The sequence below is a fragment of the Tachypleus tridentatus genome, chromosome 5 (genome assembly GCF_004210375.1).
Source record: "Tachypleus tridentatus isolate NWPU-2018 chromosome 5, ASM421037v1, whole genome shotgun sequence".
Taxonomy (NCBI): Eukaryota; Metazoa; Arthropoda; class Merostomata; order Xiphosura; family Limulidae; genus Tachypleus; species Tachypleus tridentatus.
Window position 1 is genome coordinate 45,144,899 of NC_134829.1, and position 17,865 is coordinate 45,162,763.

General features: G+C 29.2%; 1 pseudogene across 1 annotated transcript in view; it reads left to right on the forward strand.

Annotated features, from left to right (window-relative positions):
• LOC143251065 (PX domain-containing protein kinase-like protein) overlaps positions 1-17,865 on the forward strand; it is a 44,574-nt pseudogene that overhangs the window by 25,636 nt on the left and 1,073 nt on the right. Inside the window, exons 9-14 of the transcript XR_013028479.1 lie at positions 1,477-1,601; positions 2,815-2,932; positions 3,720-3,801; positions 5,400-5,526; positions 6,487-6,570; positions 11,854-11,938. The product of XR_013028479.1 is annotated as a PX domain-containing protein kinase-like protein (transcript). The remainder of the gene's footprint in view (positions 1-1,476; positions 1,602-2,814; positions 2,933-3,719; positions 3,802-5,399; positions 5,527-6,486; positions 6,571-11,853; positions 11,939-17,865) is intronic.

Here is a 17,865-nt window from a genome sequence, read left to right on the forward strand (position 1 = left end):
ATTCAAATTGTGATATGATACATCACTTAATTTCTTGAATTAAAAGTAAATATTGAAAGAATGACACCTATACACTGATTTTTGTGTGTCGTGATATGTTGATTGTAGAACTGATTCAATTTTTTTTTTTGTGCAAAGCTACATGAGGGCTATCTGCACCACCCTTCCCTAATTTAGCAGCTAGTCATCACCAACTCTTGGGCTACTTTTCTACCAATGAATAGTGGGACTGACCATCAAATTATAATGCCCCCCATGGCTGAAAGGGCGAGCATATTCAGTGTGATGGGGATTCAAACCCACAATCCTCAGATTACGAGTCAAATGCTTTAACCTCCTGGCCATTCCAGGTCGGTTCAAATTAGACGCTTATGATATCAAAATAGTAAGTCTATGGTTTTCACTTCTTACTGAGTTGTATCAACAACAAGGAATTACACCTCTACTTGATAACCCTGAGCAATAACAAATGGAAAAAAAATTCAATTATGCTTCTTTTAGTGCTGACCTTTAAATAGCAAGCAAGCAAGCTTTATGAAATGTTGATACATAAATGATTTTATTTATTGATGTTTCCTGTAACTTGTATTCATGTGTACCTAAAGTTTATAGAAATATACCACTGTTCTGTAGAATATGTTTGTAATTTTAATATATTCTTTCATCAAAAATTTATTATAGCAAATGGATGTGTTTTGTCATCAGCTGTAGTTGTTTTAGTTAATAACTGAAGTTAAATGTAAATAAAAGATGCAACATATAACAGTAGAAATATAAACAGAATTTTGTTCAAGCAACATTGTTATTATAAAAATTAAATGTTGTACAGAATTCCGTTTTTGTACATTCCATTAGGCCTAGTGTGGCCCAATGCATGCCATATTGTAAAACTGAAGTTCATGGCTCACATACTATTGCTGAAACAACAGGACTTGCATGTTAGGACTATGGATATTTTATAAGAGAAACAGTCATATCCCACTGTTTGGTAAGAAAAGAGTAACCTAAGAGTTGAGGAGTGGATGTTTGTTTGTTTTTTTCCTCCTTTTCTGACATTTTAAAATTAGGGATGGCTCGCAAACAACATTTATGTAGTTTTGTACACTTTTCTGCAACAAAAAATTAATTAATTGAAAAAGCACTTGGAATATAACAGGAGCATGGGATTCAGTTAATAAAAAATCCACCAGTTTGAATGACATTGAGAATTAATATTTAACATTAGAGAGTTCTGAAAAGTACATTTATATAATCTTTCAAAAATTAATATGGTTTATGTTGTATTTTTATTCAACTCCTTCTAAAATTTAAAATACAGAACAGGTAATTTGTATTTTTAATATTTGTGGTTTTTAATTTTGTAAACAATGCCTCTGCATTTATGAATTTTGGAAATCTGTGGATGTTATGTTGTTCATGAATAAGATATATTGAGATTATATATTTATAATTTTTTTATGCTTTATGTATCTGTAGGCCATCTACATTCTGGAAATATTATCATTAGTAATGAAATATGCAAGTTATTGGAAGTAGAAAATCAGTTACTAGGTCTACCAGCCTACTTACGCCCAAACTTTACACAGTTACGAAAAATTCAGGTTTGAGTAAAATGTTTTTTGTGACAAATAACTGTCCTTGTTTTCACGTCCTACTTCAAGTTAGTTTCTGTGTTTTAAAATTTAGTGTTGTTCTTATACACTTACATTCTTTTATTTGTTTATTTAGTATTTAAACAAATGTCCTTGATCTCTGGTTGGTTGGCTGTACAAGTATGACCTATATCACTAAAATACAGAATTTGATTCCTCAGTGTGGACAGAACACAGAGAACTCATTTTAAGACTTTGAAAACTCGTGGTCTGTCAGCAGCCACTGTTGTTTTAGTTGACAGTTGAAGTAAACATTCAACAGAGGATGCAGCTAATAACAGTTAATATATTCACAAAGTACTGTTCATGTTACATTATTGTTATAAACATTGAGTGTTATGGCGAGAGAAACAAATAACCCTGAGACATTGAAAAATTAAACTAGAGGAGGGTTTATTGTTTCTGGGGTTGGAAAATAAATGGGTTAAACTTGTAATTCATGATGTACAAGTAGATATTTTCACAACTAAAACCCTGAAGTGTAATTCAAGACCTTGCTATAGTTAGTGTGTGTGTGCATCTATATATGTATATACACGTGTGTGTGTGTGTGTGTGTGTGTGTACAAGTTTAACAACCAAGGTGAAAATATTTATATGGGATTCTAGCCTCAACAAAAAACAAAAGAGAAAAGACTGACAACATTTGAAAACAAAATCATTTTTTATAAACATGTTACACATAGCTAAGAACACAATTAAATAAAAATTACTAGATATAGGTGAAAAGGAATCATACTTGTTTCTTAAACCATGCAACTAAATATAGGCTTAACTTTAACTATAATGTTTCAGCATAAACTGCAAGATGTACAACTGACTTAATTAGGTTTGACAGATAAACAAATACCATAACTCACCAAGTAACTGAATAATAGAATATATGCAATAACTGTTTGTTCTAGTACTAAACTTTTTCTGATTGGCACTCTATTCAATCATTACTACCTACTTATATATATATATATATATAATGCTTTTATTTCTACACAGCCCAAAAAAACTGCTAGGTTCTTATTTTTACCTTTTCCTGTAAAGTTGAGATCTTTCTAGGAAACGTCTAAATTTGACATTGAAAATGTAGTTTATAACAAAGACAGATCACTTCAGAAAGAAGTCTTAAGTTGCAGTTTACAAGTGTTTTAACTAATCAAATGTTTCAGACACTGCAAAATGTGGATGTTTACTCTTTTGGTCATCTGATGTATGAGATGATGTGTGGATCTCCGTGCCTCATGCCCACCTGTAACTCTTTTCCTCAAGAGTGTTCTACGGAGTTACGTACGTAGAATTTAAAAATTTCCACAACCATTATATTAAATAATAATGTTGTATACACATATACAAGTAATGTGTTCATATGGATAAATCATGATAAATTTTAGTTATGAATGCTATAAATGTTCAGCAATAGTTCTTTAATATCACTTGATTTCTTCTGCTACTAGATCAGTTTTTGTCATATCAGCCATAGCTAAGAGTATTCAAGATTACTTATAAGAGGAATCAGGAGATGAGCATTTATGTAGATCAGTTGTACATTACTAGTAAAATATTTGTAGCCTGCTTTCTTGTAGCTTATAATAAAATGTAAAAGAGTGTTGGCTTTAGTGAGTCGTATGATCAATCCTTTTTTATGTGTTAATAGACATGCTTGGAAATGTAATGTTTGACTTTGTTGCTCATTTGTTGTAGTTCTATAAGCAAGACTGTTTTGAGAAACATAAAAGTCAAATAATCCTTTAAAAACACACATCTAGTTCCATTGATTTTCAGCAAAGAAAAAGTGTGAAATTTGAAAACACCATTGGGTGTTTGACACTCAGTGTTTTCTTGAAATTAGTACTAACATGCATGACACAAATGAGAATTGATGTGGTGTCTTTTTAAAGAAAGACTCAAAAGTGGAAAATCCAAATTGTAGTCTTAATGTTCTTAATACAAGATGGCATTTAATTATTTAATAATTTTTTTTATTCTGAGTTATATTGCAATCAGTACTAAATAAGTATTGTCCTTCTACTAATTCTAACTTCCATTGTATTATTTTAAATTCTCTTGAACTTAGGAACAATCTTGGAAACTACCATCTCCACAGAAGCATGCAAAAAAATAGGACTTCCATCAGTATCTGATTTGCTAGCTCATCCGTAAGTTCACGCACTTGTATCTTTCTTAATAAATATAAAAACTACAAAGGTATAACCATCTGTCAGGTACACTTTTTGGTTTTAAATTTTCAGTTAAGTGTAATATATTTGTCATGTTAAATCATTCCAAATTCCATCATGCTTATTAAGGGGAAGATGTTCTCTCTTATTTCACTGTATCATAGTAAAGCCACTGTATCATAGTTGGTCTTATTCTCAGTTTATAGTGGTCATGTTCTTGGTTCTTAACTTGGTTTTGGCTTGTTATAAAGCATTACACAAGTGTTCATTGTGTAGTGTCAGCTCTGAATGCAGCCATAGGTACACTGGATGTAAAACTTTGTTGGATTGATAATTCCACATAACTAATAAGTTACAGGTGATGTGTGTTTGCTTTGTGAAAATATGAGATGTGCCAATGAAAAAGTCCAATTAATATATTAAGTTATTTGTTATGAGGTTTAATTAAAATTTGAAAACTTGTTTAACATATATGTATCAATTATTATCAATTGAAAACATGTCAAGTTTAACAGTGATGGTTAGTAGGTGATCTGTCAAAATTCTATGCCCTTCTTGAGGTAGTATATAAAGCAATGTTAATGCAGTTGATTAATTCATATTTTTATTATATAGGTGAAATATTAAGCATAGGGACAAAATAGAAGTTTTTAAATAACAACTTGTAAAATCTTCAAATACTGTATTTTCTGTTCAAAATATTCACCATTATTTTTATTATGAAGAATTTATTAATGGATTAAAAAAAAACCTTTATGTTGACACCTGATAATTAGAATTCCATTTTTTTTTTTGCAATTATGATTTGACTATATTAATTATGTATTTATAAAATGTTCAAAATAAGTTTGCTAGTGTCACCAACACTAGTTTGTATATTTGTTTTTAAAAAACATGTATTTGTAACTGGCAAAAAGTTGGAATAGCGAAAGTTCAGTATCCCTCAAATGTGTTTATATGGTTAAGAAAACAAACGGAGACAATAAGTAGCATAATATATAAAAACAAAAGCTATTTGGGAGAGTAAGTAATTTTTATTATTTTTTTTAAGAGTTGTTCAGGAGTAGGTTTTAATTGACTTTGTTTGTGAAGACTGTTGACTGTAATTGGAGTAATTTATCAGGAAATGTTTGTGATAAAGTAATAATAATTAATCCATAGTTCCATTTTTAAAATTTGGAAATGAAAATAAAGTACACATTTTGGACTGTACAAAAATAGAACCATGTTGTTTGATAAACTGTTGAATATCCATTGGAAATAAAAGGCTGATTTGATAATGTCTGTTCACCACCAGTAGTTAGAATTAGCAATTTTTATACATATGAATACCAAATGTGTAAAAGAAACCACTTCTATGTAAAACTTTCTATATTTTTTAAACTCAAATGTATTTATAATTGTAATAATATGAAATGTACTTTTTTGTTTGATATAGTTTATTTTATTCCAGTGTTTGAAAGTAAACTACAGCTATTGAGAGTTATAGAGAAACAATAATTGTTTAATATCTAACTTATGGAAATTATGGAATTTCTTATCTTTTCATTATGTATATTTCAATTTTTAAACTACAGATTCTTTGCCAACTTATCAAATACAGAACAAGAAAAATTCCATTTAAAAGTACCAGCACAACTGAGAGAGAACCTCTGCAGAGCCAAAGAACAAATAGAATCCAAAATTGAAGAGGAACAGAAATCTGTATGTTGGACATTTAATTTTTTTAAAAATAGTTTGAAGTAATAACTATTCCTATCTTTCTGGTATTGTTACCAGTTTAGTTTCACAAACTCTTTTGCAAGTGGAATTCACACTACAGAGTATTACCTTGTTAGTGAAGCTGTTTCAGTGTTGGAGGCATTGTTGTTTTTTATTTATTTCTATATTAATATTCAAAATAAAATTTGCATCCTAAACTATAAAGCACTGAATACGTTTTTGTTTGAATTAATGTGCTTTGGAACAATAAGCCATTTTTACGAACATCGAAAAGTTTATTATAGCTAGAAATTTTCAGAGAATTTTCAGCCACGATGTTGAGGTCTGAATAAAAGTGTAACTTAAATCTTCTGGTCGTCAGGTTGTTGTGGTGAATTTTTGCCTGTTTTTAGCTTGTTAAATGGGGTGTTTTAATGAAACAAATAATTCTGTTATTTAGTTCCTTACTTTTGTAAACAGATATGTTACTGTTTAAAATATGTGTTGACATGTACTTTACATTGCTTAGTTTCCTGAGTCATTTATAACTGCTTTCAATCTGTATTAAATTTATTTAAGTTTAAACAACCCTTAATGTGAAGGATACTTTTATTTGTATAGAAGATGTGATACAAGTACACATTAGACACTTTTCTTGGTTGATAATTTCGGATTTGTGTTTCAGTGTTGACCATTTAATCAAAGTTGTTATTATTATTTCAGTTTTGATTATTGTTTGGGCTAGATTCATTCAAAATGGTATAAAACTACGTGTAAATTGCAAGAAAAAGTTAGAATCATAATTATTTATAAAATATTAATCGTTATATGGACAAATTATAGTAAGTTACACACACCTATATGAAAGTTTTTATGTAAACAAAAATTATTAGCACACATTTTTTTATTTCTATATTTTGTGTGTGTGATGGACAACATATAATAATCTTTTATGTATTTTAGTTTCGTCAGTATCAACGATTGTCAAAAGTCAAAAGTCAGTTGACGTCAGTTGAGAGAAGGAAACAACTGAATGAAAGGAAAAAAGTAAACATTTCATTTCTAGTAGTTTTTAGATATTCAGTATTGTTGATATGTTTTAATTTGTTATTTCACAAAGAATTTTTGTCTATTTGTCATAATTATTGAGGAACTTTATTGGTACTGACAAGCAAAGTAACATTTTTTTTTCTGAACTTTTTAATTCAGTATAGATGATATATTTTAGTTTATTAATATTGTAAAACAATACAATAACTACCTCTTAATGTTATATTGTTAATAATGAATTTTAGTTTACTAATATTATTAAGACAGGTACTCATTTTCTATGTAGTAACTTCTTGATTCACACTGTTGGCATTGTTTAGTTTATTGGTATTGTTAAAACAAATAATTTTGTCTGTATAACTTCTGGTGATTTGATGTTGTTTATCTAGTTTAGTTTACTGATATTATTAAGACAGGTACTCATTTTCTATGTAGTAACTTCTTGATTCACACTGTTGGCATTGTTTAGTTTATTAGTATTGTTAAAACAAATAATTTTGTCTGTATAACTTCTGGTGATTTGATGTTGTTTATCTAGTTTAGTTTACTGATATTATTAAGACAGGTACTCATTTTCTATGTAGTAACTTCTTGATTCACACTGTTGGCATTGTTTAGTTTATTAGTATTGTTAAAACAAATAATTTTGTCTGTATAACTTCTGGTGATTTGATGTTGTTTATCTAGTTTAGTTTACTAATATTATTAACACAGGTACACATTTTCTATGTAGTAACTTCTTGATTCACACTGTTGGCATTGTTTAGTTTATTAGTATTGTTAAAACAAATAATTTTGTCTGTATAACTTCTGGTGATTTGATGTTGTTTATCTAGTTTAGTTTACTAATATTATTAAGACAGGTACTCATTTTCTATGTAGTAACTTCTTGATTCACACTGTTGGCATTGTTTAGTTTATTAGTATTGTTAAAACAAATAATTTTGTCTGTATAACTTCTGGTGATTTGATGTTGTTTATCTAGTTTAGTTTACTAATATTATTAAGACAGGTACTCATTTTCTATGTAGTAACTTCTTGATTCACACTGTTAGCATTGTTTAGTTTATTAGTATTGTTAAAACAAATAATTTTGTCTGTATAACTTTTGGTGATTTGATGTTGTTTATCTAGTTTAGTTTACTAATATTATTAAGACAGGTACTCATTTTCTATGTAGTAACTTCTTGATTCACACTTTTGGCATTGTTTAGTTTATTAGTATTGTTAAAACAAATAATTTTGTCTGTATAACTTCTGGTGATTTGATGTTGTTTATCTAGTTTAGTTTACTAATATTATTAAGACAGGTACTCATTTTCTATGTAGTAACTTCTTGATTCACACTTTTGGCATTGTTTAGTTTATTAGTATTGTTAAAACAAATAATTTTGTCTGTATAACTTCTGGTGATTTGATGTTGTTTATCTAGTTTAGTTTACTGATATTATTAAGACAGGTACTCATTTTCTATGTAGTAACTTCTTGATTCACACTTTTGGCATTGTTTAGTTTATTAGTATTGTTAAGACAAATAATTTTGTCTGTATAACTTCTGGTGATTTGATGTTGTTTATCTAGTTTAGTTTACTAATATTATTAACACAGGTACACATTTTCTATGTAGTAACTTCTTGATTCACACTGTTGGCATTGTTTAGTTTATTAGTATTGTTAAAACAAATAATTTTGTCTGTATAACTTCTGGTGATTTGATGTTGTTTATCTAGTTTAGTTTACTAATATTATTAAGACAGGTACTCATTTTCTATGTAGTAACTTCTTGATTCACACTGTTGGCATTGTTTAGTTTATTAGTATTGTTAAAACAAATAATTTTGTCTGTATAACTTCTGGTGATTTGATGTTGTTAATCTAGTTTAGTTTACTAATATTATTAAGACAGGTACTCATTTTCTATGTAGTAACTTCTTGATTCACACTGTTAGCATTGTTTAGTTTATTAGTATTGTTAAAACAAATAATTTTGTCTGTATAACTTTTGGTGATTTGATGTTGTTTATCTAGTTTAGTTTACTAATATTATTAAGACAGGTACTCATTTTCTATGTAGTAACTTCTTGATTCACACTTTTGGCATTGTTTAGTTTATTAGTATTGTTAAAACAAATAATTTTGTCTGTATAACTTCTGGTGATTTGATGTTGTTTATCTAGTTTAGTTTACTAATATTATTAAGACAGGTACTCATTTTCTGTGTAGTAACTTCTTGATTCACACTTTTGGCATTGTTTAGTTTATTAGTATTGTTAAAACAAATAATTTTGTCTGTATAACTTCTGGTGATTTGATGTTGTTTATCTAGTTTAGTTTACTGATATTATTAAGACAGGTACTCATTTTCTATGTAGTAACTTCTTGATTCACACTTTTGGCATTGTTTAGTTTATTAGTATTGTTAAGACAAATAATTTTGTCTGTATAACTTTTGGTGATTTGATGTTTATCTAGTTTAGTTTACTAATATTATTAAGACAGGTACTCATTTTCTATGTAGTAACTTCTTCATTCACACTGTTGGCATTGTTTAGTTTATTAGTATTGTTAAAACAAATAATTTTGTCTGTATAACTTTTGGTGATTTGATGTTGTTTATCTAGTTTAGTTTACTAATATTATTAAGACAGGTACTCATTTTCTATGTAGTAACTTCTTGATTCACACTTTTGGCATTGTTTAGTTTATTAGTATTGTTAAGACAAATAATTTTGTCTGTATAACTTTGGTGATTTGATGTTGTTTATCTAGTTTAGTTTACTAATATTATTAAGACAGGTACTCATTTTCTATGTAGTAACTTCTTCATTCACACTTTTGGCATTGTTTAGTTTATTAGTATTGTTAAGACAAATAATTTTGTCTGTATAACTTTTGGTGATTTGATGTTGTTTATCTAGTTTAGTTTACTAATATTATTAAGACAGGTACTCATTTTCTATGTAGTAACTTCTTCATTCACACTGTTGGCATTGTTTAGTTTATTAGTATTGTTAAAACAAATAATTTTCTCTGTATAATTTCTGGTGATTTGATATTGTTTATCTAGTTTAGTTTACTAATATTATTAAGACAGGTACTCATTTTCTATGTAGTAACTTCTTGATTCACACTGTTGGCATTGTTTAGTTTATTAGTATTGTTAAAACAAATAATTTTGTCTGTATAATTTCTGGTGATTTGATATTGTTTATCTAGTTTAGTTTACTAATATTATTAAGACAGGTACTCATTTTCTATGTAGTAACTTCTTGATTCACACTGTTGGCATTGTTTAGTTTATTAGTATTGTTAAAACAAATAATTTTGTCTGTATAACTTCTGGTGAGTTGATGTTGTTTATCTAGTTTAGTTTACTAATATTATTAAGACAGGTACTCATTTTCTATGTAGTAACTTCTTGATTCACACTGTTGGCATTGTTTAGTTTATTAGTATTGTTAAAACAAATAATTTTGTCTGTATAACTTCTGGTGAGTTGATGTTGTTTATCTAGTTTAGTTTACTAATATTATTAAGACAGGTACTCATTTTCTATGTAGTAACTTCTTGATTCACACTGTTGGCATTGTTTAGTTTATTAGTATTGTTAAAACAAATAATTTTGTCTGTATAACTTCTGGTGATTTGATGTTGTTTATCTAGTTTAGTTTACTAATATTATTAAGACAGGTACTCATTTTCTATGTAGTAACTTCTTGATTCACACTGTTGGCATTGTTTAGTTTATTAGTATTGTTAAAACAAATAATTTTGTCTGTATAACTTCTGGTGATTTGATGTTGTTTATCTAGTTTAGTTTACTAATATTATTAAGACAGGTACTCATTTTCTATGTAGTAACTTCTTGATTCACACTGTTGGCATTGTTTAGTTTATTAGTATTGTTAAGACAAATAATTTTGTCTGTATAACTTCTGGTGATTTGATGTTGTTTATCTAGTTTAGTTTACTAATATTATTAAGACAGGTACTCATTTTCTATGTAGTAACTTCTTGATTCACACTTTTGGCATTGTTTAGTTTATTAGTATTGTTAAGACAAATAATTTTGTCTGTATAACTTCTGGTGATTTGATGTTGTTTATCTAGTTTAGTTTACTAATATTATTAAGACAGGTACTCATTTTCTATGTAGTAACTTCTTGATTCACACTGTTGGCATTGTTTAGTTTATTAGTATTGTTAAAACAAATAATTTTGTCTGTATAACTTCTGGTGATTTGATATTGTTTATCTAGTTTAGTTTACTAATATTATTAAGACAGGTACTCATTTTCTATGTAGTAACTTCTTGATTCACACTGTTGGCATTGTTTAGTTTAATAGTATTGTTAAGACAAATAATTTTGTCTGTATAACTTCTGGTGATTTGATGTTGGTTATCTAGTTTAGTTTACTGATATTATTAACACAGGTACACATTTTCTATGTAGTAATTTCTTGATTCACACTGTTTGCATTGTTTAGTTTATTAGTATTGTTAAGACAAATAATTTTGTTTGTATAACTTCTGGTGATTTGATGTTGTTTATCTAGTTTAGTTTACTGATATTATTAAAACAGATAATTGTTCTATTGATTTAACTCAGAGGGGATTTTGTGTTGATATTATATTTTTAGTATATTTCTATTGACAACGAAGATTATTATACATGTAAAATAAAAGTTCAGTTTATGTATGCATGTCTGTTGTGTATGTGTGTGTGTTGCTATAGAGGCAGACTTGTTTATTTTAACAAGTTTAACTTCTTACGATTTGTGTATTTAATATAATACATTCAATTTATATATTTACAAACGGCTGGTATGGATAGAGAAAGCACTAGTAGAGGAGCGAACAACGTTTCGACCTTCTTTGGTCATTGTCAGGTTCACAAAGAAAGAAAGGGTTACTGACCGGTAGCTGACAACATGTTTGAAGGCAGTTATGTGATTGAGTGTAGGAATGTAGAGGTTGTGAATCTGACTATGACCAAAGAGGGTGAAAACATTGTTCGCTCCTCTATTAGTGCTTTCTCTACCCATACCAGCCGTTTGTAAATATATAATTCTCTACAAATGGGTTTTCTCGTTATCACAGAGATTTAATTTATAACCCTTCTTTAAAATCAGACTTGGAAATTTTCTAACAGTTTTGCTGAAGATGTTTGTTTATTAGCTAAGTGTTCTTGTAAGAAGCATGTTCTCAAGATTTCATTAGCTGGATATTTCTCTAGTAACAACTTTTTTATAATAAAAGAAAATTGTTTATTCTTTCAGCAGCAGAAGTTAGCAACTACAAACACTACTTCCAGTTTATCTTCATCCACAAAAGTTCAGAATGGTCCATCAAAATTTAGTTCAGGTAATAGAAAAACATTTGAACATTTTTTTATTCTGACTAGTAAAGTTCTGAAAAGAATTGTGAAACAACAGTTGTAGCCATAACTATGTAGTTCTCTGTTTATCGAAGATTAATACTGATAACTGTCTGCTGATGATCTTGTTAGTAAATGTAACATGGTTAATAGTTAGTACTGACCTGTTAGATTAAAACTGATGACTGTCTGCTGATGTTCTTGTTAATAGATGTAACATGGTTAATAGTTAGTACTGTCCTGTTAGATTAATACTGATAACTGTCTGCTGATGTTCTTGTTAGTAAATGTAACATGGTTAATAGTTAGTACTGTCCTGTTAGATTAAAACTGATGACTGTCTGCTGGAATTCTTGTTAGTAAATGTAACATGGTTAATAGTTAGTACTGTCCTGTTAGATTAAAACTGATGACTGTCTGCTGGAATTCTTGTTGGTAGATGTAACATGGTTAACCGTCAGTATTGTCCTGTTAGAGTAATACTGATGACTGTCTGCCGGTGTTCTTGTTAATAGATGTAACATGGTTAATAGTTAGTACTGTCCTGTTAGATTAAAACTGATGACTGTCTGCTGGAATTCTTGTTGGTAGATGTAACATGGTTAACCGTCAGTATTGTCCTGTTAGAGTAATACTGATGACTGTCTGCCGGTGTTCTTGTTAATAGATGTAACATGGTTAACCGTCAGTATTGTCCTGTTAGAGTAATACTGATGACTGTCTGCCGGTGTTCTTGTTAATAGATGTAACATGGTTAATAGTTAGTTCTGTTCTGTTAGATTAATACTGATGACTGTCTGCTGGTGTTCTTGTTAGTAAATGTAACATGGTTAATAGTTAGTACTGTCCTGTTAGATTAATACTGATGACTGTCTGCTGGTGTTCTTGTTAGTAAATGTAACATGGTTAATAGTTAGTACTGTTCTGTTAGATTAATACTGATGACTGTCTGCTGGTGTTCTTGTTAGTATTCAGTTGTTTAGAAATAAATGTCAGTATTCTCATGATGACATTTTGAAGCTAAATATTCAGTAACTTACCATTGGTTGGTTTAATCCAATGTTTGTCACTTACAAGGTGTTTTAATTACTATTTCAACTCTACTCTGAGCAAGTTTTGCAATCCCTGTGGCAGAATGCACAAGAAGGACTTTTGTCCTATTATCCTCTGTAATGTCAAACTTGAACAAAAAGCTACCATCAGGCATTTGGCTATGAATCTGTTACTGAACGTATAATTCAGCATTGGTTCCAAAGGTTCTGACATGGAGGTGAAAGTCTGCTGGTGTTCTTGTTAGTAGAAGCTTTCTAGAGGAAGAACTAGTGATGTTGAATGTGTAATGATTTTGAAAATTCACAAAGTACGTAGAAATGAGGGTATGTTATAAATATGAGACATTGAGTAATGAGATATAGTGAAATATTCAATGAGTAATTCAGTTCAGTTACTCAATCGATTATCCAAGGAATTATACAAGTAAGTTTGTGAGTGAGTAAAGTGTAGTGCCAGTAATTTCAGTATTGCTGTTAAAATGTCTTTGTGAAATTAGGCCTAGAATTTGGGTTAAGTAAACTGTAAAAAACCATAAGGGAAAAATAAACTAATTCATTATCATTATGTGGTCTTCAGTTGTCATTATCATTATTTGGTCTTCAGTTGTCATTATCATTATGTGGTCTTCAGTTGGCTTATTTTAATTCATTATCATTATGTGGTCTTCAGTTGTCATTATCATTATGTGGTCTTCAGTTGGCATTATCATTATGTGGTCTTCAGTTGGCATTATCATTATGTGGTCTTCAGTTGTCATTATCATTATGTGGTCTTCAGTTGTCATTATCATTATGTGGTCTTCAGTTGTCATTATCATTATGTGGTCTTCAGTTGTCATTATCATTATGTGGTCTTCAGTTGTCATTATCATTATGTGGTCTTCAGTTGTCATTATCATTATGTGGTCTTCAGTTGTCATTATCATTATGTGGTCTTCAGTTGTCATTATCATTATGTGGTCTTCAGTTGTCATTATCATTATGTGGTCTTCAGTTGTCATTATCATTATTTGGTCTTCAGTTGTCATTATCATTATTTGGTCTTCAGTTGTCATTATCATTATTTGGTCTTCAGTTGTCATTATCATTATGTGGTCTTCAGTTGTCATTATCATTATGTGGTCTTCAGTTGTCATTATCATTATGTGGTCTTCAGTTGTCATTATCATTACGTGGTCTTCAGTTGTCATTATCATTACGTGGTCTTCAGTTGGCTTATTTATTTTACCGAATAATGTGAAAGAACCAACCCCAATGATAAATGTATTATAACAGTTAATACTGTCCTGTTAGATGAAAATTAATACTGATGTGTGCTATTATTTTTTCAATTTTAGAAATAACATGGTTCACAGCTAATAATCGTGTTTTAAAACAATTGTAGGAAGTAACCAAAAGTAATAGGATTTTGTAACAGAATGGTTTATACACTTAAGGAAATTAGTCTTGAGAAGGTGTACAAAACTTTGAACAACTCAACAGAGGATAACTGTCTTAAAATAGTTAATTTTACATCTTAATCCATTGCATTAGTTTTATTAAAATGAGACTTGTGCAATTCAAGAAAGATTTCAATGTAACAAAAATAATATTCATTACAGTTATACCTTTTTTGTTGCTTTTTAAAATGTGCAAACAACTCATAAAAAGCACAAGAAGTTTAGATTTAAACTTGCTTTAGTGTGCACAAAGTTAAGGTGACAGAGATGTTTTTTTCTTTCAATAGATATTTCATATTAGATGTTAATTTTCAGCACATTAAAATTATTAGTTTCTGCATCTCACTTCTTGTTTAGTTTGAACATAAGCTGCATTTCCTTGAAATGTAATTAGTTTCTGCATCTCGCTTCTTTTTTAGTTATACACAAGCTGAGTTTTCTTGACACATAATTAGTTTCTGCATCTCACTTCTTGTTTAGTTCGAACATAAGCTGAGTTTTCTTGAAATGTAATTAGTTCCTGCATCTCACTTGTGTTTGTGTTTTCTTTCCAGTACTGTCATTTTCTTTAGTGTTTTTTTGTTGCTGCTGGTGATATGTAACCAACTTGAACTGAGAACAAAATTAACAACACTTGTTCACTTCTTTAACATCCAACACTTGGGTTGTAGAAGAATGCTTGCAATGCTTTTCTGGCACTTATTTTGCTAGCTGGAATGATGTTCTGACATTTTTGTGGAACCTTTCTGATAATGCCTGATATTATTTTTAAAGTATATCACGTTTCAATTTACCCATGTGCATGTGAAAATGTATAAAAGAATACCACCCTTGTGATGTTGTCTTATTCTAGAATGTTGCAACTGTAAACTCATGCTGTCTGAACAGAAAACAGTGTGAGGCATCAGGTTTCCCTTATCAGTATATTATGTGTACGTAATGTTTTCATAGATGCGACACGCTTAATATTTCCGTTTAGGCTTCAAACACAATGTTAAAAGAAAAGTTTAATAAACGCCTCAGTACTTTTTGTGAAGCAAATAACAAATCTTTTTTATTCTTGCTATATTACACCCACAGTGCTGTTGGTTATTATTTAGATACTACACATGCATGCCATGGTCAGCTTATTAGGTATTCAGTAGTAACATTTGATAGAATGTTTAAAAAGTTCTTCTAAACAGAAAACAAATTTTATTTCATTGTCACTAGCTTTTAAACTTATTTTTTCAGTTTAAGTTTCTCTTTCATTAAGTTTTTGTTTTAAATTTTTAGTTGGACCATTTTCTATTAGTTTTCATTAAGTAAAAAAACTGGTAGAGGTACATTTGGATGCTAAAGTAGTAACAAGACTAAAAGTGCTATAATCAGGATCGTTGTAAGTAGAGTGTGACATGGTAGTTTCTTACAAGAGTATATATACAAATTTTCAAGAATTAGGTTTCTCGTAGCAGTTCTACTTTTGCAGTTGTACTTGAACCACTTTAAAATGGTTTTGTAATACTGAGTAAGATATCAGACAGTCAGAAATCATGTTAAAAGGTAGCCCAATTAGAAGTAGGGAAAACCATAGTAGTTTAATAAGAAATCTGTCAACCATCTATCCATGAGTTAATATGTATATAAAAGTTCTGGAATAAAAATGTTTCATATTTTGACACCACTCTAAGAGTGACATAAAATTGAAAAAAATCTATATAAAAAAAAGAATCATATGGAAGGTTTCTTTTATCCAGACATACTGCTGGACTGGTCAAGCATTAAATTACCCAAGATGAGCAGAAAATAAAGTCCAATATTTTTTATAATTAGATTCTAGTATGCTGTTCCTCTGTATGTCAGCAAGTCCATATGAAACTTTGCCTATTAAGATATTTATCCCACAGACTAAAGCAGACATGTGGGATTTGTGCCTCCTGTCTTTACAAGGGTAAAAATTCAGTTTATACAGTTTTTACATAAAATTGAAAATATGGTGTTAAAGAATTGGTTTCATTGGCCCCAAGAAATACCTTTGAAAGTTTCATTGTATTGAGTAAACCAACTTACATGAAAACTGAAAGTCCTCTATATTATAAGGTGATGCTTTAGTATAAGTCATTGTTTAATGTCTCATTCCTTGCCTGGAATAACATTCTTACTTAAAAACTATTGTATGAAAACCTTATTCAGTAAGATGAGGAAGTCATGTTACATTCACTTGTAAGTGTTTGTACTTTAGTGTAGATTGAGGATCTTAACCCTGTATGTTTTGAGTGATTAAATGGTAGTAATATAAAATGTAATTTTATGGGTACAAAAATAAAATAATAAATTACCCCAATGTTGGATGTTTGTATTCTGGTCGCAATTTATTTTTTATTTATTTTATCAGCGTTTTTCCCCATAAAATTACTCTTTATTATATTTCATTGAAGGTTTTGATATGTTACGTCGATTCCATACTTTTGTTCCTTTTAACGTATTTTCTTTGCTTCCTATAGATGTGTGTACATATAATTTATATAAATCTTACTGTTATCTACAAGTATCTAGATGTTTCTGTGAAAATTTATATTTCTTGTAATAAAACGAATCTGTTTGGAGGCAGCATTTGCTCACTAACCTTTGTATGACTTTGTTTTAATAAAATATAACCAGTAAAACATTAGTTTAACATTTACAGAAAGCTTTAATTTGGAGAATTTATGTTATTTGTGCAAATGCAGTTTTCATCTGTGTAATAGAAAACTACAGTGATGACATAAGTCTTCCAGAATGTAAAGAAACAGCTATCACCAATAAAGTAAAATACAGTTAGTACTTTTCACGTGTATGTATGTGTCGGGATTGTCATTATATTACCAGACTTTTCAAAATATATAATAAAAGATTATGAAAGACTAGTATAGGCTATAAGTGTTGAAAAATTATTCTTAATGGAAAGTTTATGTACATCTGTATGTCAACTTGTGCATGTAGTTAAAACGTGCTTCCCTCGAACAATAATAATGAGTTACAGAACTAAAACATTTTAAATTTTCCATTGTTAATATTACGAAGCAAGTGTTCTGCTCAGTCTGGTATGTGACTCAGTGTCATCGGTTGCATCACAGATAAGTTGAGTACCAGGAAACTGCAGCAAATTTGATATTTTAATGAAAATTTACTTATTTTCTGTACATGCAGTTAGCCTTCGTAAAACATTTATTTGCTATAATCAATATGGTGATGTTCTTTTTACATAAAAAAAAAATTATCCGATGTTTGTAATCTTGGATATGAATCATTGTTCGGCAAAAGAAATACCTGAGACTATAAATTGTTACCATTATCACAATTAAGATCTTTGTAATCTTGGATATGAATCATTGTTCGGCAAAAGAAATACCTGAGACTATAAATTGTTACAATTATCACAATTAAGATCAGTTTGTTATAATC